The sequence below is a fragment of the Atheta coriaria genome, unplaced genomic scaffold, assembly GCF_025399875.1.
Source record: "Atheta coriaria isolate IRGN ID8LTWV9N9 unplaced genomic scaffold, Caltech_Dcor_3.1 hic_scaffold_8_pilon, whole genome shotgun sequence".
NCBI classification, from domain to species: Eukaryota; Metazoa; Arthropoda; class Insecta; order Coleoptera; family Staphylinidae; genus Dalotia; species Dalotia coriaria.
Window position 1 is genome coordinate 4,767,821 of NW_027045450.1, and position 25,078 is coordinate 4,792,898.

General features: G+C 35.2%; 1 protein-coding gene across 2 annotated transcripts in view; it reads left to right on the top strand.

Annotated features, from left to right (window-relative positions):
* Positions 1–25,078, top strand: part of LOC135797182 (protein eva-1 homolog C-like) — a 44,426-nt gene that overhangs the window by 1,045 nt on the left and 18,303 nt on the right. The gene's annotated exons all lie outside the window — the stretch shown is intronic.

A 25,078-nucleotide genomic window follows, 5' to 3' on the forward strand; every position in this document is an offset into this window, starting at 1 on the left:
TTCGTGGAGAAGCAAGCGAAACTTCGCCCGCAGTTGCGGCGCGAATAAATTGGATTATTGTGGTCCTCATTCTATCGCATACCATCGCGTGGTCGGCGTGCTAGCGCATCGATAGCTGTGGCCATCCCCCTTATATTCTCTACTATGTGAGCGGAAGGTGCTCGCGAGATTAATTACGCCGCTCGCGGGCTAATAGATTATCCAGGAATTGATAAAAAAAGACTTTTGGGTTCTCAAACGATGAAAAACGATCGAAAAACTTTTTTGATCATAAATTTAACTTTTAGTAAAAATTAAAATTATACAATATTTACTGAAATAGTTTAAATAATTAAGGTAAAGATTTAATAGATGTATGTGTACTTAGGTGTGTTTAATTATATTCAGGCGTATTTTATGTTAAATTTAGCTACCTTTATGCTAAAATTACAACCAACTTGAGGATAAGTACAAGTTTGAGCGACGGCCAACTTTGACAGAAGGTTTGTGAACGTTTGCATTCTTCGTGCGCCTGCTGCGAGGTGCAGCCCGCGGGTTGTTGTTAGACCGTATCGTTAGACAAATTCGTGCAAATTCGCACGCACTGCCGACTTTGATACTAAGTTCAAAGTTCAACATTTCAACGAAACGCTGCGGACGTGTTGACCAAAGCAAGCAAGAACTTTATACTTTACGGAAAAGCACATAGACTTAATTATTAAAAAGTTTTTGTAGTGTAAGCATAAAGTAAATTATTATATTTGTATTTTTTAAAAGAAATAATTAATTAGTAACTAATATTAAGAAGACTAGCGAAAATTTGAATTTTCTACGATGATTAGTTTAAAAGTTATTCAAGTTTAAAGTTTTGACTTGACAGCGGTGGGCGTGTAGTGTTAAGTAGCGCATGCGTATAGGAAGTGAAAGGCGTGGCACCCAGTCTACACTAAAACTTTAAACCTTTGTAACTTTTATAATTTTTGACGTATTTAAAAAATAAAAATTGTAATTATTCATAAATTTATCCAAGTTTCTTAATATAACTTGAAAAATATAAATCATCAAACATTTTTAATAAAAATATTTTGTTCCGAAATTCATGTTTACATATTTTCGCCAAATTTGTTTACAAACCTTCTTTCCCCGAGGTCTCAAAGTTCTAATTGTGCATCTACTTCAACTTCTTCGCGCGGCGTAGGAGTTTGGCGAGGCCAAGTTGGGGTGTGGGAGTTGTGAGCAAAGTCTTAATTTTCGAGGCGATAGGAGGCGCGTTTTAATTGACCGAAAGGAGTTGTGGGGAAATTAACGAACGCGAATTTTGCGCCGTCTGGAAGACAATGGGCGGTCAGGAATCGCGACGTTTCCTTGCAGCAGGCATATAACCGACAGACGCTCGCAAAGGAACGGGCGATTGCTTGCAGGACTCCTAAGCGTTTGCCTCCTGCTTAATTAGTTTGCATTGTGTGCTGCGCAGGACTACATTAGGCGGAGTTCAATTTTGACAAAGGAAATTTTAATCAGGGAAGAAAAAATATGGATTTTTTCATGGATATTGCAAACAATTTTGCATTTGTCTTAATAAAATATAATTAGTTATGCCAGGCGCCTCCACTCTATCTTTTTCTATGTTAAATTTGTAAAAAAATATTTTTTCTTAAAAAATATTTTTGTTTCAAAATAAAATTAATAACAATTAAATATAAATCATAAATTAATTAATAATTAGTTTATGAAGTAAATAAATTAATTTTCCGTAGTTCTTGATATTAATTAAATTTTTGTTGTATTAATATGACCGCTTTGCGTTTAACATTAATTACACTATACCAGTAATATTTGAATTATAGAAAACGTTCCTTAAATTGAATGTGAGCCCAGCCGGCGTATACCATTCGCAGACCAATTAATTAAACACTTGCGGGCGCGTTGTTTTGCACCGCTTCCGGTCGGCGAGCTTCTCTCCATTCGCACCGGCGCTTTAACCGCACATCGAGAATGAATTAGGCGTTGATTGCGCGCGCGCCGTACTCGAAAATCGCATTAGGATAATTGTGATCCATAAATCATGCGTTCAACTCGAATTCCGCTCAAGAAATTCGCCCATTCGAGCGTGTTTCATCGGCTCAAATATCCGTACACATTTCTGATTCAAATGTCAGATTTAAATTGATCTGGACCCCGCAATTGATTTGATTTGTTTTGCCTTTAAAGTAATGAAACGCGAGCGGAAGGGAGTGAAAAGTTAGTTTGACACTTTTGTGGGCAATAATTCAGTGACCGGCAGCGGCGTCTCACGTTTATTAGCTAATAACCGCGATCGCGGCGATAAGTTGTGGAACTTGAGCGTGACTTAATTGAAATCCGAAATCCCTGCGACGGTCGCGCCGAGGGTGAACTTTGTGTGTCAAATTTGCGCTCGTGCGTTTGCTGCCCGGCTACGTGATCGTAATAAGTCAATTTTGCGTGATTAAGTCGTGATCCCGGAGATATTTCATCGTTAGAGATAAAAATTGACTTTGGTATAATATTACAAAAAATCCACTAAGTAAGATTGATCTAAATTTACTGAAAATTAAAATTATGACCGGCGCCTCCACAATATTCAAACGCATGTAAATTAATAAATTTTGCTCGTTTTAATTTAATTTTAATTTAAAATTACGTTTTGAGTAAAACATTATTAAAATGTATTAATATATGCTATGATGATGTTATTCTATAGCTTAGGTTAAAATATTTTAAACTTTATGTGACGTGCGTTCCGCTGCGCTATGTTAGAATGCGCTTTTGCGCTTTAAGCTGATAAGATTCAAATTTGAGCCTTATATTATTAACTTTTTAAGCGTCTCGGAAGGCGCACTCGCTACCTGCCGACCCGTCGACCCATCCCGTCGGCTGTACATTATGTTATTTAATATTTGAACCCAATTTGTAATTTTCTCGCCGGCGGAGAAGTTTCGCTACTGAAATTTTACTTTACGCTGGCGTACGCGGCAAGTTTTTGAAGGCAAGTGGCACAAAGTTAAACGCCGCTTGGTTTAAGTAATTTTTGGATAAATTTGGCTTTTTATGGAGCGTGCATGTTTTTTACAAAGGAAATAATTGAGATTTTATTAATTTTTGAAAAAAATTTGCTAAAATTTGAAATTTTGTTTTAAAAATTTCTAAAAATTATTATTAATTATTATTAAAGCCTTTTAAGTCTATGTTTGCATAAATAGTGTTTTTGCTCAAGATATTTATTGATAAAAATTACATTTTTGACAAAATTTTAATTTTTTTTTCAAAAAATATTTATTTCTCTGAAAGGTATTCGTATAATAATTCTGATTTATACTTTATCTAATTGTCTAGATACTAAAGTAAATTATAAACAAGCAATTGTTTATTCTATCCCTTTAAGTGGAAAACTTTCCAAGTTATCCGTCGTTTTCCAAGCGACAAATTCCTCCCGTTCCACCGTGCGAGCTTTTGGTGTAACTCGGCTCGAAATTGAACAATAATTATTTAATTGCTGTGTCACGACTGCGCACGCAGCGCCGCACTTTGCAACACAAACGACGGCGAAATCGTCGGAATCCACGGCGGCAATTGCGCGCCCGCGGTAATTGCGCAATCGTTGGGGGGCGGCAATTACTTAGCGGCTCGGCGCTATCTTCGCGCGCGCAACATTTTCACAGTGGAGCTTTTGTCTACGCGCAGCAACAAATCCAGGAGCAATCCTTTCTTGGAGCAAAGACAACAGCAAAGCTTGAGAAGGCAGGGTTGGCATGGCTGCCAAGGGGAGAGAAGCTTAAACTGTGGTTTTAATGTTGTTGTTGTGCAGAATTTTGGTTTCAAAAATAAAAATTTAAAATTTTTTGTTTGGTAAACAAATAAAATATTAAAAGGTGTTTTTAGGAATTATTGTGTTTAATAGTTCAGAACTTTTAATTTATACAATTATTTATGAAAAATATTGTACAATTTTGTTTCAATTTTAATTTCCCCGGCGCATCCACTCTATAGTTACCAATACAAAATCTAAAAAATAAAATTTATTTATGAAAATATGCACATTTTATCAATTTTACACTAAAATTAATAAAACTAAAAAGTTGTTATTTATACCAATATAATATTAACACAAATTGTTAACAAATAAATTTTATTTTATTTTTTAAATCTTTTTTTTCTTTAACTTTAAAAACTTTTCCAACTTTTATAAACTTAAAAAAGCTTTTTCTTCAACTTTTTGTTTATTCTCGGAACGTAAATATTAAACATAATAAAATTTGCACACTCGCCAAACAAAAATTTAATTTCACACCATTATGGCCAATATTTTGCATTTTCCCAATATTTCCTTACCGATTTTTTCCTTGAACACAAAACTCGACCAAACTTAACTGGAACTTTCCCAATTAATACTCCCTTCTGCATTTTCCCAATTTCACCCCGCGTATGCCAGCTTCAGTTCCATTCCGCCTTCGCCGATCGCCTCATCATCCACTTCCCACTCCCGCACCGCATTCCCATTACTTTCCATTACGCATCGCATTCATCTCGTCCGGGCGCCCGGCGCGGAATCGAAATTACTCGAGTGTATAAACATAATATAAGGAAATATCATCGGGAAATGTTTGCGACGCAAATAGGAGCGCGAAGAAACAGCGCCGCTGCTGCGTTAAGAAAGAGGACGTTTCTTGCGTTCAGCTGGCTTCGATCCGCGTTTGAATAATGATCCAGTGAAGCACGGACGAAGTGCCGCGTTGACGCGCTGGAGATGACGATGAATTTCAGAATTTTATTATTTATGCAAAAATTAATAATCTCGCGCTGCGCTGCGCATTGCCTTCGTGTGCGGTGCTGCGAGAAACAAACATTATTAATAATGAACGAGTCGACGCAGACGGCGGGCGATGTGTTATTAACGACGTCTTTGCCGCGCGCGGGAACAGTGTGGGAAGCAACCGGAGGAGAAAAGTGCAAAATCGAATGACACTGCATTAAAATGGACGCCGGGTTTTTATCAGTGCAAACGCATTTCAATAATGCATTGCATCATTAATTTTGGAGCAACTGCAGTTATAATTTTTAGGGATTAGCACAGCAGGATGTTGTAAAAACTGTTAATTATTGTTTTCATTATGTTATTAATTAATTTATAAAAATTATAAGGAGAATTGTAATTTAATAATTAATTTTTCATTATTTATTACAATTTTTACATGAATTTTAGGGTATTTTACTATTTTAAGTAGAAAAATGTAAAAAATATGTTTGTGACGCTTTCAGGCATAAACCACAAAACCAATTTTGATAAATTTTGGTGGAGAGATTGTTTGGACTGAGGAAAATAAAATGAGCTTATTTTAGTTGTAATAATATATTTTAAAGGGTATGAAATGAGGGATGAAAGTTGGTATGAAGATTCAACTGAAGTAATAGTTATATAAATTTAACATAAATGGCGCTAAAATGCAATATTTTCTTTTATTATTTTTTAAAATCACCAAAAAGCAAAAAAAATCATTAATTTATTCAAATATTAAGGAATAAAAATATAATTTTGATTATTTTTATCCATTATTGTTCACTTTTTGTTGTCCTAAACTTCAAAAGCACTTTTTCTAATCAATCTGAGATTTTTCCCTGAGTTTTCCTTTTTGTACTTCCTCCCACTTCGTTTCTTTGCCGCATTTTCATATCGATACGTTATTTATGCCGGTTCTCGCCCCCGTCCGGCCGCGAAAAGAATTGAAATGTTTATTCCCCATCCCCCGCAAAGATGATAACGCGTTCGCTGAGCGATCCATCTATTTTCCATTTTCCAAGTTTCCTTTATGCGCGCCCGTCCTGCGTCTCACACCTTCTCCGCCTCCACAAATGCGGGTGGCAGCATCCGCACAAGTGCCCTCCCCTTTCTCCTCGCGCTGTTCGACAAAAACCAGCAGCACTGGCAGCAGAAGAGCCACTATGCAAGGTAAAACGGTCGTAGTTTGCAGAAATATCAATTTTCAGATTCGGGCGCGAGGCGACCAAAACGGAACAAAACACCTTTTGATATCGGCGGCGGCGAATAAAACATCGTCCCGTCGTCATCCCTACAGCCGTTTGCCTTTTCACCCTTTTCGACACCCTTTACAACGGTTTTTGCGCTTTTTTGCTTTTTTGTGTTTTGCGTTTGTTTCGCATATCTTATCGTAAAACACTCTCACACAGGCACTTAGTGTTGGTAAGGGATGAAGAGTGGCAAATGTAGAAAATGTGAAAAATGCTCTCGTTTTTGTTGTTTTGGAATTTAAATTTCATTTTATTATTATACAATGTTTTTGTTCACGTCGGGTTTTTTGTGTGTTAAGTTCAAAGATGAAATTCAAAGGGTTTAAAAATGTCATGAATATTTAAACCCTGTTTATTTAGCTCTCATTACATAGCAAATTTTGTTTTTATTTCACTAGTTTTTTGTTAAATTTAACATAAAAATAACAAGAAAATATTTTCAAAAAATTATGCATTTGTAAACACATAGAAATCATAGTGTGGAGGCGCCGGGATATTTTTTATATTTTAAATATTTTTGCAGTAACATTTATATTTAAATATTTACAAAAACTGAATAGATGAAACATTTAATTAAACTTTAGATCCAATAAATTGGTTGTTAAACAATAAATGCTTTATCCGTTTTTTTTTTCATTTAAAATCAAAAAAAAAAAAATTGGCGCAAAAACAAAAATAAACTCGTAATAAATAAAACATTAATACCGTCAAAGTGTATTAGTATTATTGTGTACAATTTTTAATTGTGTATTTCTCCAGTTGTGAAAACATAATTCCGGATGCAATATGAAATGGATTTGTGTTGTCACAGCCGCGCGAATTCGCACACATAACTAAAACGTCCGAGCGTCCATTAGGTGCGCGTCTATTTGGCTGTTTGACTGTTTTTCGCTTTTATGCTGCGAAAAACTATGCAAACATTTGCGGAATAAAAACATCGTTGGCATCAAACCGCAATCGACTGCGCACGCATCAAACATACACACTCATTGCTTCCAGTTTTCGAATGTTACGCAAACAGAATTCGGCGCTAAACGCAATTAGCCTCTGCGAACGGATGTAACCACACAACGAAGCGATGGACACCTGACATAATCCCTGTGACAGGATTACGCATTACGCATGCTCATTACACACCTACGAATCGTCCTTCGTCGCGTTGATTTCCAGCACATTATCGGGATTAAACTGGAAATCCAGGATTCAGCCCGCAACATACGCATTTTCCTAGTGTGTGTTTTCTAAATAGGTGCTCGATAAGCCTGCGCGCCTTCCGCAACGACGATTCAATTGAATGTGCGCGCGCGCGTTATCCTTCGTCCTGCAGCCTCAATAAAACGTGTCGGCAAGATACCGAGACCTCGTTTCGTATACAATAATCGCGCGCGGCGAACGAGGAATGACGGAAAAAGTCGTCGGAAAAAGGACGAAATTCTATGGCGGCAAGGTGTGAATGAAATTGCGCGCCGGCGCTGGCAACTCCTCTCTTTTGAATGATTCATGAGAGATGACGCACGCGGGGATTATATTTGATCAAAAAATTTGATCCGAGAATCAAGTTTAATCAAGAATAACTAATACATGTCATACGATAGTGAAAATTAAGTTTAAAAATGAATTACATCCATAAATATGCTTCAAGAAAGAAAAATTCATGGAAATAATTTGTAAAGAAATTTACTATTTAATATTTTTAAATTTTATAATAATCTTTATATGTTTAATAGTTATTAAACCTTAAATAAAACTTTAACATTTTTAAAATGAAATTTGAAAAATTTCAATTTTTAGCACTTCTAATTACATTTTTCGCCCTTTTACCCAATGATATTTAAACATTTTATATTCTAACCTAATAGAGAATTTTCCAATCTTTCATAATCAGCAATTCGTTGGTTGCTATCGCTTTCAGTTTAGGAGATATTAATTATTGAAAATTGACGAAAAAAGTATCAAGCACCCCCCCTTGGCAATTTTTTCCTAAGAATGAAAATTTCATAACTTAGATTTCCGTTTTAACTATCCTATCTTGTAGAGAAAAGTCCGTAGATTAAGACGCTGCGATCAGATCTTAAATATCTCTTTTAGTTTACGAGATATTCGCGATTGAAAAAAATGGGCAAAAATTGAAAAATGTCACTTTTTAGCACTTTTAGTCACGTTTTTTAACCTTTTACTATTGGAAATATTCTTATTTTATATTCTTATCAGATAGAGAATTTTCTAATCTTTCATAATCAGCGATTCGTTGGTTGCTCTCGCTTTCAGTTTAAGAGATATTAATTATTGAAAATCGTCGAAAAAAAGTATCAAGCACCCCCCCTTGAAAATTTTTTCTTAAGAATGAAAATTTCATCTCTTAGATTTCCGTTTTAACTATCCTATCTGATAGAGAAAAATCCGTAGATTAAGACGCTGCGATCAGATCTTAATTATCTCTTTTGGTTTACGAGATATTCGCGATTGAATAAAATGGGCAAAAATTGGAAAATGTCACTTTTAGCACTTTTAGTCACGTTTTTGACCTTTTACTATTGGAAATATACTTATTTTATATTCTTATCAGACAGGAATTTTCCAATCTTTCATAATCAGCAATTCGTTGGTTGCTCTCGCTTTCAGTTTAAGAGATATTAATTATTGAAAATCGTCGAAAAAAAGTATCAAGCACCCCCCCTTGAAAATTTTTTCTTAAGAATGAAAATTTCATCTCTTAGATTTCCGTTTTAACTATTCTATCTTATAGAAAAAAGTCCGTAGATTAAGACGCTGCGATCAGATCTTAAATATCTGTTTTAGTTTACGAGATATTCGCGATTGAAAAAAATGGGCAAAAATTGAAAAATGTCACTTTTTAGCACTTTTAGTCACGTTTTTTGACCTTTTACTATTAGAAATATTCTTATTTTATATATTTATCTGATAGAGAATTTTCCAGTCTTTCATAATCAGCAATTCGTTGGTTGCTATCGCTTTCAGTTTAAGAGATATTAATTATTGAAAATCGTCGAAAAAAGTATCAAGCACCCCCTTGACAATTTTTTCTTAGGAATGAAAATTTCATCTCTTAGATTTCCATTTTAACTATTCTATCTTATAGAAAAAGTCCGTAGATTAAGACGCTGCGATCAGATCTTAAATATCTGTTTTAGTTTACGAGATATTCGCGATTGAAAAAATGGGCAAAAATTGAAAATGTCACTTTTAGCACTTTTAGTCACGTTTTTGACATTTTACTATTGGAAATATTCGTATTTTATATATTTATCTGATAGAGAATTTTCCAGTCTTTCATAATCAGCAATTCGTTGGTTGCTCTCGCTTTCAGTTTAAGAGATATTAATTATTGAAAATCGTCGAAAAAAAGTATCAAGCACCCCCCCTTGAAAATTTTTTCTTAAGAATGAAAATTTCATCTCTTAGATTTCCGTTTTAACTATTCTATCTTATAGAAAAAAGTCCGTAGATTAAGACGCTGCGATCATATCTTAAATATCTGTTTTAGTTTACGAGATATTCGCGATTGAAAAAAATGGGCAAAAATTGAAAAATGTCACTTTTTAGCACTTTTAGTCACGTTTTTTGACCTTTTACTATTAGAAATATTCTTATTTAATATGTATACCTGATAGAGAATTTTCCCGACTTTCATAATCAGCAATTCGTTGGTTGCTATCGCTTTCAGTTTAAGAGATATTAATTATCAAAAATCGTCGAAAAAAAGTATCAAGCACCCCCCCTTGACAATTTTTTCTTAAGAATGAAAATTTCATCTCTTAGATTTCCGTTTTAACTATTCTATCTTATAGAAAAAAGTCCGTAGATTAAGACGCTGCGATCAGATCTTAAATATCTGTTTTAGTTTACGAGATATTCGCGATTGAAAAAAATGGGCAAAAATTGAAAAATGTCACTTTTTAGCACTTTTAGTCACGTTTTTTTACCTTTTACTATTGGAAATATTCTTATTTAATATGTATACCTGATAGAGAATTTTCCCGACTTTCATAATCAGCAATTCGTTGGTTGCTATCGCTTTCAGTTTAAGAGATATTAATTATCAAAAATCGTCGAAAAAAAGTATCAAGCACCCCCCCTTGACAATTTTTTCTTAAGAATGAAAATTTCATCTCTTAGATTTCCGTTTTAACTATCCTCTCTGATAGAGAAAAATCCGTAGATTAAGACGCTGCGATCAGATCCTAAATATCTCTTTTAGTTTACGAGATATTCGCGATTGTAAAAATCTTTAATTTGAATTAAAATTCTGACATGTATCTTAAATAAATCTTTAACAAAAGAAATATTTCATTTCTTGCTTACATAAATCATGCATAATGTAATTCTTAATTAAAAGCACTTTAATTAGTAATCCTAAAGCTAATGGCTTAATAACTATTTCAATTTTTTAAAGCTTAACATACTCGCCCGTAATCCGTTGTAAGCCCGCATGGAACACGAGCATATTCACCGTGATAACAGGATAACACCCACCAAATGAACTATATTTCTTGCCGACGCCACCGACGTTTAATAAATAATAAAGCTCGGTCAAAGGACGAAGAGTCCTTTCGCGATAAATCAAGTAACACACATACACACGCCGATTTAACTAACTAAATTAGGTGCGAACTACCACATTATACATCCGACACCAACGACAAAAACCATGCCATATATACTTAGATATTAACACACATACATACACATCCACCCACATGTATATAAATGTTATAGCTGGTGTTGGGACAGGCTGAAATCCTTTTCGCATTTTCCGTTGCAACTTTCACTTCCAGCGCGCTTCGGTCGAGCGGCGGGAGCTTAATGCTACAACGATGACTCCGAATGGGTCGTTATGCAATCCGACGGGGAAGGGTTTTGCGATTAATCACGCTTAATCAAGCGTTTGCCACGAGGATGGCCTAGAAAATGGCCGGAACTATTGCGAGGCAAAAAAAGAGATCATTTTCGTCGTGTAACAGCGCGTTAAATTTACATTTGCATTTAAATTAATTTGCGACGTATAAAAAGTGTGATTGCGTGGATATGCGCAGGATAATTAAGAATTAAGCTCTGGGAGGATGATTGAGAATTTAAAAATATATTTTTAAAGTAAAATTCAACAAACAACGAATAATGTTTTTTTAACTAAGATTATAAATGAAATTGCTACTTTTTTTTGTGGCTTTTAATTAATTAATTAATAACAATGCAGCTATATTAATTTCAAAATTGTTTTATTTATTTACACAAATTAATAACTACAAAATTAAGCCTTTTAAAATATTACAAAATAAAACAAAATTTAATAAATGTAATTGTTTATGTTTATAAATATTTAATTAATAATTTACTGCTCCATTATTGTAAAAATTACATAAAAATTACCAAAAATGCAAAAATTTTATTTTTTCTAAAATAAGGAAGACAATTAGTGACAATATTTCAATTATTCAATAATATCATTAGTTCATTAAAATTGATTAATTAAAACCACTGTACGCCCACAAAAAAGACACACCCCATGGAATTAAACTGAAATTGGACGCGGTGCGCGTAAATAATTCAGAAAATAATTTACGCCACCGGTCGTCGATTAAAAACATTTAGTTTTGTGACAAACGCAAAACACGAATATCCACGGCAGTAATTTATTCCGTCGATAAATCCCGGCCCGCGGGAACGCATCGCATAAATAAAGCGAATTTCGTAATTCGCATATTTGTTCCCTGTCCGGAACGCCAACGCTCTGTAACTCGCATTGGAGAGACGCAGTGTTAGTCGACTTCTCGTATTCTGCGGGTATGTCGATCGGCGTGCTGTTTTTTCTTCTTCTTTTCCTGTTCTTTTTCGATATTGGCTGCACAATGTTCGGTTATATTTCTTTTCGCGATAAATAATGAGCGTGCACAGCCGCAATTCGTGTGCTAAACACGATGGTCTGGCCGTGAGGCGTCTAAATCAATCCGGAAACTTGCGAGTTTGGTTGGAAACGACGCGAAATGCGTTTTGCATAATATATAAATGAAATATTGAGCTATTGTCAGCGAGTTTTTTTTTCTGTTGGGGATAAATCAGTGTGAATGTCTTAGAAAAGTGGTGATATTTGGGGTTGTATTTATGTCACTGAAATAATAAAAAGTGTTTTATGTAGGGAATTAAATTATCTAAAAGTTATACTTAAATAATTTTTTGTTTCACTTTCAAATAACCGAGATAATTATAATATAAATATAAAAACCATAATTTAATAATTTTTCACAAAAACTTTTTTCAAGTTTTAATGATTTTATCAAAACCCTAAATTAAACAACAAAATAAAATACTGATTCTTATAGAGAATTAAATTCTAAACAACTTTTACTAAAATATTTTTGATGTGAACCTTGTAGTTTGCGAGCAATTGAATAAAAACTTTACCCTTTCACTAATGAAATCCAAACAACTTAATAGCGATCGCCGGAGTCCGTTTTTCTTAATTTCCCGCCGTGCGGGACTAAGTAAATGTAATGAAAAGTTGCGTCCAAGTTCGAGACACAATAAACGTACGTGTCTCGTAATGTCGATGTAATTACGGCGGGCGCTGTGGCGCACAAACAGCGATTAGATTTGCGGAGACACGGAGAGACAGGAAGACGCGCTGCCGGGCTTGGATTATCGAACCGCGTCCGACGGCGGAGACGGCGGCGGCGGGCGAATTGTTGCTAGTTTTGCGGTCCGGCAGTTTGCTTCGGCCGCAGGGGCTGCCAATGAAGTACCGCAAAGTCCAATTGCACGACTGGGAATGCCGTAAAACTCGTTTAAAAGCGAGTTACGACGCCGCTTAATATTTGTAAGAGTTTAACGCTTGTCTCGGCAATAATGAGGATTATGATAAGGGGAATTATATTATCTGGGTGAAATTTGCGGTGTGTGAAGGTAATGAGATTATGCAAATTGTCTGCAAATTTTACGTTGATACAACTGTTTGGAACAATGTTATTCAAAGTTTAATTTTTGTCAAAAATTAAAACAAAAACAAAAATGAAATATTTTATATTTATTTATAACATGCTACTAAATAAATATTTATAAAATAAAATAAATAAATAATCTAAGCTAAATAAATGCAATTACCTGAATTACAGCCGTTTTAATAAATTAATTTCCTCATCATGTTCCACGAGAACTAACCCACAACTCAAATTGAAACTTCTCCGCAAAGTAATGAATAAACGACTAACGACAAACACTCATCGTCGCTAACATCATCCCCTACGCGGCGTTTTGACACAAAAACATACTGCCCTAAATCACACACGCAGCAAACGCGTGTTCGCGCCGCCCCCGAATTTACCACCAGCCGGGAATATTTTAATCCCACATGTAGCGCCGTGTAAAACAACAGGAAGCCGGAAAACGAGAAACACGTTAGTGGAAGCCCCCCGAAAAGGGCCGATGTGCATGTGGAGGGTGAGTTTGTCTGTTTTGTTTACGTTCCTCATTCGCAAACACAAAGGAAATGCGCTGGTGGCGTGCAAAGCAAGCTTCTAATGTATTATTAATTTTATTAATCCAATACGGCTCGTTGGCGCGTGCGGATGGATACAGACGAGGGGTGAGGGGATGCAAAAGGGAATATATTTGTTTGGTATCTAACTTTTTTTTGTGTTTGAAATTTAATACGTGGGGTAAAAGTTTGTTTTTTGCTGAAATTGATACATTTTGTTGTTTGGTTTGGTTTTAAAATCGTGATTACTCACAGGATAATTGAGATAGGACTCAAATTTAAAATGGAAAATGTAGATGCAATAAAATATTAATATTTTATAATTTTTTTCGTTTTGTACGATTAATTTGTGCAAAATTTTAAAAACAAAAAAATTTTTGTTTTAAAATTTCAATAAAACACTAAAATAATATTTTCTAGCAATATTTATTAATTTATTAAGTTTATATACATTAAAATATTTAATTATACTTAAGATTTACCAAAAAAATTATTTGATAAAAATTTGATAAACTATTAAAGAAATTAAAGAAAAAAATAAATTTTTACGATGATTCAATAAGAAAAGCAATAAATTTACTTTCCGAGCATATTAATCACATTAATAAATAAATTTATATAAATTACAAACCTCTAGACTGTAAATAATTTCATTTTGAATGAAATACCTTAATTTAATCAAATAAATACCGTCTTAATATTATGTTTCCGTCTGCGTTTATAAAACAGTTTTTTCTTCCTCCAAGCAGAAAAACGCAAATTTTATCACACACTCCGCTCGTAATTCCATCATTTTATTGTCCTTTGTGCGTTTTTTCCCCTCCGGTTCTTTTTTTCACGCTCACCTCCCGGGAATGCTCTTCTGTTCCAGCTTCACGCGTTTCTGTCGCTTTCCATGTTTTGTGAAAAATTTATTAACACGTCGGGAGGGCGACACAGACGTTTCAGTTGTTTAAAGAAAGCGCACGCAAAAAAAAACAACAAAAAAAATATTTTCTCCGGTTTTCCGTTTGCTGTGTATAAGTGTTTAAAAAGATGCAAGTCGTCGTCGACGACACAGCTTGAAATTTAAACACTTTCCACACAGTCGGTATTTTTTTGTGTCGGCGATTTTTGCCCGGCGCCTCCACTAGCGAAGTTGCTTTAGTTGCTTCAGTCGACGCGACTCCGACTGCGTCCCAACGAGTATGTTAACTAGACGAGTACGACGTGCGAATAAGGCGTGCCCCGTCGAGCGTGAAACTGCACTCGTGAAACTGTTGTGAGCTGTTGTTCACGGGCGCTTGCTACTTATCTCCAGTTGGCAATTTCGTTGCTGTAGTTTTACGCTCACGACGTGAATGAGTCGGCGTCTTTACGTCGTCGCACGTGTAAATATAGTTTAGTAACAAAACAAGTGCTGTTATTGCACACTGAAGAATAAGCTCGGTTTAAAAAGTTGAGTGAAATTTTTTCCATAAATAAAAAATACGTGTTTTGCTATGCAAAGAAAATATTTTTTTAAGTTGTATAAATTCGTATGTAAATTTTTTATTACACCTATTTGGCAATTGTATATTTTTGCATGTTTTTGAATGGTGGAGGCGCCGGGCAATTTGATTACGATTGCTGTTAATAGAAAATTTCGCGCTTGTCCTCGTGTACAACCCTCCCGGCGCAATAAAAGCGATAAAAACGAAGGCAATTTGCAATCTCTTGTCGAGACGCTCCGCTCGCGCCCTGAGCTTCGAGCTTCGATTGTTGAACGACCAACGACCAACCACCCTCTCGTTCATTCATTTTAAAATCACGTTTGCGTAGGCGTGAAGAAGCCCGCGCGCGGAAACCAGCGCACAATGTGAGGAAAAATTGCGAAAGCTCACGAAAGCTTACGAAAGCCGGCGAAAGCTTTTCGAGAGTTTTCAAAGCGCGGCGTGGAAAGTAAAAAATAAAAATGAAATAAAATGTGAAGTTTAACAATTCCGCATTGCCGCGAGATTGCGTGGACGTCAGGAGGCGGGGGCGGTGGTGGAAAAAGTTTAAAGTTCATCTCTTGTGTTAGTTATCCGCGGCGCTAGTTTAAACAAGACGCGTAAAAGCTCACCGCGTTTGAATAAAAGAAAGTTTGTGACATGTCGTATAGTTTCGTGAAATAATATTTTTTTAATCAAAAAATATTTCTTAAGTAAAAAGCTCTTCCTTTTATTTGAGGAGCTTTTATGCTCTTATGAAAAACTTAAAATCATTTTCTGATATCAAATCTGATATCGCTCGTCTTCAGTTGCAAATGCAAATATTTACTTTTCGATTTTCGCCATTTTTGTCCTCTTGTCCCGCGCGCGAGCGGAAACTTATGATTTCGCATAATGCCTAATCCGGCGCGCGACGAAAATAATACGCCTGCTGGAGTTAAATGGCTTTTTAACTTTATCGCAGGAAAGAATTCCGAAAGCCAATCTTTCGACTTTTGCTGGGATAAAAGATTTTGAATATGCTCAACAATGACGCCTATTGATTCGGCATTTTGCATGCAAAGTCAGGCCTAAGTCTTAAGTGTTGAAAGTTACGGTTATAAAACGAGTAGCGGGATGGACGTTATGAACGCTAATGGACTTTGAGTTGCATAAAAATGAAAGCGAATAAATGTTTGGACAGCAATTTAAAAGTTTGAACAGGGCCAATTTTATGAACGCGCGGCTTGTTTTGCAATGCGTATAAACTTTTCATTTATTGGGCGTAATTATTATCGCAGTGTTTTAGTTCAAAAAGCAATAAAATCGTACATAAATTGTTTATTGATGAAAATCAAAATTTATTATCAGACTAGTTAATAATTTATATTATACGCATAATTAAAAGTAATAAATATTTTTAGTTTCAAAATACATAAATTTTTAAAAATTAAATTTTTCCTGTTTTCCGATTTATTTTTAACAAAAAAATATAAAAATGAAAAGAAGTATACTTTATAAAGATTTTTTGTTAAAATGTTTTCTGTCAATAAGTTATACATTTTGCTCAAAACGCCTTCAAAGTTGCATCTTACTAAAATTGTATTTTCAATCTTATTCCAGTTTCAAAGCAATATAATTCCAAGTTAACACTCGAACGGTCACTTTCGACATCGGTTTTATGCGCGCGAACGAAGCCCTGCTTCCCTCACTCACAGTCGAGTGAGCAATCGTTGAAGCATGACCACCTCCCACCCCCGCCTCACTCAAAACCACCCTGCATCCTCTTGCGGGCCGTAAAACATATGTTGTTACAGCATGATCTCGACCGCGAATCCACGCCCGCAGTTGGTCAGCTGCCCACACGCGCTTGCCCGGCGCCTTCACCATCTGCCGGGCCTGCGAATCTTCCTATCTTTGCTAATATTTCCGCCCGGGGCCGGGAGTTTGCCACAACATCTAAACACAGACAAACAGCTAAAACATTCGCTGTTATTGATGTAAATGCCTTGCAGTGGCTGAGACTAAGACGGCTGTAAGTTCAGTTACAGTTTCGGTTTCCTTCCGCCCATCAAAGATAAGACAACTCGCGTTAAAATAACTTTGTTAACTATGGCCGGCGTGCTGAATGAAGGAGCGTGATAAATTGCCGAGCGCTGTTGTTTCCTTTGAGGCGCATTGTGATGGCAGGGGTGAAGGGGGTGAGTATCCCTTCAAGAAATGCGATGTGAGAATGAGGCATCGATTTTCTGCACGCGGTAATTTAATAAATTGTTTTGCGGGATGAGTTTTGTCGAATCTGAACGATTTGTGATGGTGCAAAACTTTCACTTGGTTGGGTGTCATTTTGGAAAAATGGCGATAACGGCGGAAGTTTATAAGATAAATCATTTATTTTGATATCCTTCTATTCACAGATAAATTACCTATAATCTTCACTCATAATATTTTCAATAAAAATATTATTTCTGCTGGAAAACTGCAGTTAAAGTAGGAATTTGTTTGTTTTGAGAAAAAAAGTTTTTATTGATTAAATATTTTATTAAACTGGAATCAATATTATTTTAGATTTTATTGAATTTTATTTACCATAATTTTCCTTTTAATGTCAACAAATGTCTAATTTACAAGTCAATAAATTGCAAACGACAGCATTACAATCGTAAAACGTTGAAACACTTTTCCGGCGTTTACGTTTCCGTCTGTCGTCTCGTTAATTATTCACACTCGTCGATTTATTACATTGAGCACGAACGATGGAAGTTTGCACGAAAATCAACACGCTTGTGCGCAACACGTCACGTTTGTTATTTTGTATGTTTTCTATGTTTGATCAACATCAATCACTAAGTGACTCATAGACTATTTGTGTTCAATATTTTCCATTTATGAAATCCTATAAAAAATATTTATTTTTATAAAAATCGTTTCAAACAAAAACTTTACATTCCATTGTAAACATTTTTTTCTCTTTTTTATTTATTTTTGCTTTTGATCTATTTTGGTATGAAAAGTTTTTGTCGATTTAATTTCATTTTTTTAAGGCATCAATTTGCGTTGCGGTGTGAGACAATGGCATATAATAAAGACGCGGGCGTGCGGGAATGAAAAGCTTTTCTAATTACTTAAACTTTTCTGTCGGGCGCTTCGGTTTCGGCGTTGTGAGACTTTCGAATCATCGCGATTATGATAGTCGTTTAGAAGTTGGCGAAAAAAGTTGGCACAGAGTTACAAAACTTAGACAACTCGCACAGAAAAATGTAAAAATATTCCTCGAAGGCAAAAAAATTAAAAACAACTTTTAGGATATAATTAATACACTTTTTAGGTTGAATCACTGTTCAAAAAGAGCAAAAATCAAATTTTACTTAAAAATATTTTACATTTAAAGTTTATTACAACATGAAAGTCTATTTTTAAACCCAATGGAAATTAATTAGTCAACGTCAAAATAATTTCAATACCTTTGAGATTTTAATACTAATACTCATTTTCTTTGACACTTTGGAAAACTTTGAGTTTTACATCCTGCTTTGAAGGCTTCAAACACGCAAAGCTAAATTGTTTTCCAATGAAAGGCCGCCGTGGACACGAACAGCAAGCGTTCGTTTGAATTAACATTTAATTACGGACTACAAGGTCAAACGACGCGCTGCGACGCAACGCCCACATTGCGATTAATGCGTAATTAATGCGGAACAATTCCACCACGTGTTCGATCTGAGCGTCGTGTAATTGAATTCGGTTAATTACGACTCGTATAATGTTAGGACACGGGCCACTCGGTTGATCCCAATTTAAAATTACAATCGTTTAATTTATAGAGTTTTGTTTAAATAATATAATGGTTTTTGTTTTGTACTTTTATCTTTATTAGTTTACGAGATATCTAAGTTTTAAGGTTTGGGAGCCACGCCTACTTGCTTTCACCTGATTGGTCAAATTTTAAACTCAAATAACTTGAAGAGTTTTTATGTTATTTTAAAAATAAAAAAATAATTATGAAGCAATTTTAATTTTCTTTATTTTTAAAAGAAATAAATTTCTAACCTTAAATATTTAACAACATGTGTTTGGTTTGTCTTGTATTAGGATTACAGTGGTGTGAAATATTAAACGATATGACACTCCAGCTCACTATTAGCAGTGCCGACGCACAATACAAGACATTACACGCTTGTCGTCGTCTCTCATTGTCGAGGAAAATCTCAGCGCACGCAGACGTCGAAACTGCGAAACTAATTAAATTACTCATTAATTAAACGGAACGACAAGTGGATATCACAATAGTTTACCAACTTTACCCACACATTCGCATACTCTGTGGTAAAACTAAAACGCGTCGAAAGTGAAATACGAAACGAGACGGAAATTGAAATTGAAATTACAATTAAAATTTCATTCAAGCGCACAAAATTAATATTTAATCAATTTAATTATCTTAATACCTACATGATGAGAATATGTAATTTTAATTATCAAAGTCATAACAGAAAGTTTCAGGTTTTTAGCGTAATTAGTATGCGAGATATTTATGTTTAAAGTTTCAGAAGCCACGCCCACTTAGTTTTATTTGATTGGTGTAGCTTTGTACCTCAATAACTCGTGTAATTTTGCGTACTTTTTAAATCTGCAAACTGTTAACTTACTTATTAATTCTCCTCAAGGATATCCGGTCTGTGGCTTTAATTTATGATGTAATTTACAAACATGCTTATAAATTTATATCTGTATCAGCAATAACTGGAAATGTTGCGTAATTAGTTTGTCAAAGTTTGTGCGCTCGATAGGAATCGCTCGAACGCATTTGAACGACTGTAAACGACGACTGAGAGTCGCTTACTGAAACCTGAAACTAGTTTCTTTGATTCGGTCGATTTTCGTTTTCTCGCCTGCAGGATAACCGGTTTGCTTGTGAAAACTTTGTGATTTTGCTGCGTCGCTTGTGTCGCGAGCGCGGCTAGTTCATGCACACGTATTTTACAAAGCGCGTGGCACGCAGGTATGTGGTGGAAAGCAATTTTCCAGATCGCCTACTAACAAGATGGAAAATGCGGCGAAGTTGCGGTTACACTTTCAAACAGTCAAAATAGGAAGTAGAAAAATTTTAGATTAATATTTATAACATAATTTTTAAAATTAATATATTTTAGTAGAAACTAGAGAATATAAAGAAAGAAAAAAAAAAGGAATATTTTGTCTTTTTTATGATGAAATTATTCATTTCAGCAAATGCAACTCTTGAACCAATCGGAACTTTTAATTGCTGTTTTCAAATTCTAATAGATAATTTAATTCTACATCGATTATGTAAGTAACTTTTCTTGCTAACATTAACCGTTTAGGCCCTATTTGCTAATTTTAATAAAAACTGCATCTGACATGAAAAAGAGAAATCTTTTGCCTTTCGTGTGATGAAATCTTTTATTTCAGCAAATGCAGCTTCTATAATAATTAGAATTTTTTAATTCTGTTTCTGGATTCTGAAAGTAGATTAAATTCTGAATCGGAAATCATTAAGACAATTAAAGATTAAGGCCTTATTGGCATGTAAAATCCCATTTTTGTATTAACATTGCAAATAAAGCCTAAACAGTTAATGTTATATTCTGTTTTCGGATTCTGCAAGCTAATTTAATTCTATATCGGCTATTTAAGTAATTATTTGCTTAACATCATCCCTATATTCCCTATTAATCATAATAAACTAATGGAAATCCAACAAAAATCTGGCGGTAATTGTCTATGCCCACTTTCTGCGTTCCTAATATCACGAACTAATGAGCAGCTCAATTTTCGTATTTCCTCGACAAAATTTTGTTGAGAAATCCGATGAAATTAATACACAAAATGTTTTGAATATTAGGATCGCAGAAAGTGCAGTAGGCTGAGTTTCCAGTAATCTTGAATAGCGGCATAGTTCATTGACTCATAGATAGATGACACTGGTAGTACCTTTTTAAATTAAATTTGAGGCATTTATCGGGCGCAGGTAGTAACACATACTGGGATTGGTGGACGCACGGACTCCCCTCCCTGCATTACTTAGTTTAAGTTCTGCCTCTACGTTAGAAGGCTTAAGGCTAAGCCAATAGCCATGCCTGACGCTGCTAGACTTTAGCAATCATAGGAATTCATGGTAATGCGCCATGCTATGGCCGTTGTCTAATAGTACCCTATTGAAAATTTATAATAATTCAATTTGATGGGATAAAGGATCTAAAACCGTGACTGAAAGGGTTAAAAATTGCATTTTTTTAATTTTTGACGATTTATTTCAAGTAGCATGTTATAACCATTTTTTATATTAAAATTTGCAAATAGCGGCTAAAAAGTTAATATTATCTAGAAAAGTTACTAAAATAATCTAAAGTAATTTAAATAATGCGTAAAACAATATAATAATTATAATAGTACTTTTGGTATAAAAAGAAATTACATGAAATTAGTTTATTTGGGTAAAACGCCGAAATAAAAGATGAAAGCGAAAAAAAAGGAAAGCGGAAGAGAAGAAATTTAGTGCCAAGGTCGCGCCATTCATAAAGAGATAATCCTATCAGCGAGACGCGCTGTTTTAATGTGATTTATGGAACGATTAATGGCAACAAAGCGAAGATTCACGAGCGCCTCTCAAGCGACATCCTTTTTTCCATTTCACGAGGTGTTTCACTTGGTCAGGGATTACAATTTCACATGTTACCAAAAACCCACTTTCAAATAAATAATTTTGATGAATTATTTATATTAAAACATTTAATTTCACAAAATGATCAAAAAAAATTTTTATTTCAAATAAATTTTAATACACATTATTTGAGGACAAATTATAAAAATTAACAATTTTTTTGAAGTTTTTCTTGCAATTAATAATCAAGTTATTAAAAACTAAAATTTAATTTTTGGACATATTGTATTTTTTTATAAAAGAGGATTTAATATATGGCAAACTAAATGTGAGCAAATTTAAGACGTCGCTCGCGCTGAAAACCTCTGCGAATGGATGAGAAATTGTGTAATTTTCCAAAAGGCGCGAATTTATCCCCGAGAATGAAAATTACAGCGCGCCCTCCGAGCAGGTGCACAATTTGTGGACGTTTTATTGTGCAGTTTATGACACCGCCTATTACCGGGCAGTGCTCAAACGCTCACAACTTTTCTAACTGCTTCTTGCGTCCTGGGCGCGAGATGGAAAGAAAGGTGAGCGAGAGAGCTTACGATTGGGGGATGAGGGTGTGGGTGGCATGGTACAAGTGCCATATTACAATCGCCATATTTTTCCGGCACTCGGCACTCGGCCGCCTCCAATGCAGTGGCACTAATATGCGGAACCGCAATCGCCGAATGAAAATTGCGGAATGAGACGTAATGAATGAACGAACGCGCGCAATTTCACAGCGTCGTGAGCATTCCACGTCTTAATTCCGCCACGTGGAACGTGGTACGTGCATTAAATGATATTAGTTTTACCGGCGAGCGCAAAATTTTATCGAAAAAGTTAAACGTACTTTTTAGATGACTTTTTGACCTTGAAATAATGTCATTTTCGTTCAAATCATAATTTTTTATAAAAGTTTAGTTAATTTTAAACAAAACGCAAAAAAATTCACCGTTTTATCTTCAATAGTTCAGGAGATATTAAAGTTTTAACTTTTTAATGTATAAATTGAGGTTATGTGGTATTAATACCACGCCCAGTGTGTTACTGATTGGTCCAAATTAAAACCTTAATAACTCGCGTATTTTTCCACCGATTTTAAAAATAAAACCGTAATTATTTTTTATTTGACCGGACATTTTCGATCAACATGAGTCCTGATCCTGAATGTCCTTTTAACACCATTTGAACCCTGGAAAACACATTTACGTCAGGAATTTTTGGCTGGAACAAAACGAAAAACCAATTTTATCGCAAGCTGACGCGTCCGCTTGTCTGAGTGGTGCACAGGACGAGACGCAAGGACTCGAAACCGAAACCGCATGCACTCACGATAATGTGATAACCATCGCTTTGGGCCTGCCTGCGCCCGTCATCAACATCGACAAATCAATTTATGAGCGCAAAGGATCATAAAGGATAATAAAATCTGCCACGTTCGGTGAGGGGCGCGCGCGCCATTGACGCCGATCGGCCATTAACGGTCGTCGCGTAACCGAAATAAAACGCGCACGTACACGCCGCAGGACGAATAAAATTTTACGAGCTCATGCTAGCTGCATCATTCATTCGGTATGCCAGGAGAAAAAATCAAGCATGAGACAAAACCATACGTTAAATTTTAACGCTATTAATATTATCATAATTTTAGTCCTTCAGGATACTCCAGGATAAACCAGGAAAAACGAAAAATTTATTCCATTCCGGATACTTAGTCAGCATCACACACACAATCAATGCGATTCAATAGTTTGGCAGGACTCAGGTCCAAGGACATGTAAGGAATGTTGCGTGAACGCGAGGACAATGGCATTGTCCTGGCTTGTTTACCAAACGCGACGACATGTAACGCATTCGTGAATTCCCACTCGACGCAATAAAAAAGTCATAAAGTTTTTTTATTTTTGTTATCCTGACGCGGGATTTTGTATTAAAAGGACATTCGCACAACACACATCACAAACGTGTCAACATGTTATTTGTGTGTAAGTATTGTATTTGTTCGACTTAGTTCCTGATTGTCCTGAATTGTCTTGATTTCTTAAGAGTTTTTTTTTTCTTGTTGAGGAAATGAACTGTTGTTCTTTGTAATTCTTTGTAATCAAACCTCATTCGTCGAATGCGAATCGCTTCATTATAGCTGAGAGAAAACGAAAATGGCGCGCAGGACAAAGGACAAGAAATAATTAGGTTGATTATTTTACTAGGGCAAGAAATAAATTGGAAGTTCTTTTGCTAAAACTAATTATTTTCTAAAGGAAAAAAGTTTTTTATTTTTAAAATTTTTTTTTAATAATAATACTACAAGGATTAATAAATAAACTAAATGTATATTATTCTTAAGTTAATTTACTATCGATTGCAAAAAGAATGACATTTCTAAGTCAATTAGTTCATGAGATATTCGCGTTTAAAGTTTTTAAAAATATGATTGGTTCATAAAACAAAATAGAAGGGGAAAGTACCGCCTATAAATCACAATCCGTAATATTTTATTGGTCAATTTTAAAAACTCTGTAACTCTTTCAGTTTTCAACCTTTCCGAAAACTTTCAACTGATTCTGTATGTACTTCCAATCCTCTTTCGACCGAGATCCTGATAATCATAATAATCCTGCAGGATCAATATTGTGAAACGGAAATTTCTCACATTTAAATTCCGTAGGGTAATCCAAACGTCCAAAAGTTTTAGTTCTCAATTCCTCAGGTTCCCGCTTACGTCCTGTCAGGTCCCAGTAGGACTCACGAGTCCTGCGTGATAGGCCGCCATTAAGTTTTAATGCGGCCTCAAAGCGGCCGGCCTCAAAAGGGCTGTCAATACGTCGCTAATATGACCGCAACACCCGACACCTTTCGCTTGAGAATAGATTCATCCTGATGCTTCCCACGCGAGTCCTGATAGTCCTGTGCGAGGAAATACAAAATTGAATTTCAAAGTTTCGAGCCTTGCGATTTCGATATGCCCCATATCATAACTACAAGTTTTACTAATATTTGTTTTATACAGAGTGTTTCAGAAATAATAAAACTAAAATTTTGTTATTTTGTAAAAGGATGTTTTATTATTCGTGTCGAGACGTGTTGTATGATGGCATCCTATCAACATCAACATGAGTTGTTATGATAACGTTTGGAAAATGGTGCATCGGGGTGCGTGGGGTGAATTTCGGGCGCTTGTAATCTCGGTGGAAACAAGCGAGCACCGCGACGCTGGGGATGAATGCGAAATCGACCAATCGACCAAAACGCGACTCGTACGAGGTAAGGTAAGGTCAATGACGCATCGCCGGTCCGGAGCGCTCGATCGTGACGAGACTTACGATAACAACTGACCACCGATCACAAAAAACATCCTTTGGGTTATTTTTCATTATCAACGTCAAGCGGTCAATATACTGAAGAGATTAGTTTTTTTATTTTTAAAATAGGTTATGAACTGCGGAAGTTATAAGCAATTAAAACTGAACCAATCAGGAATGT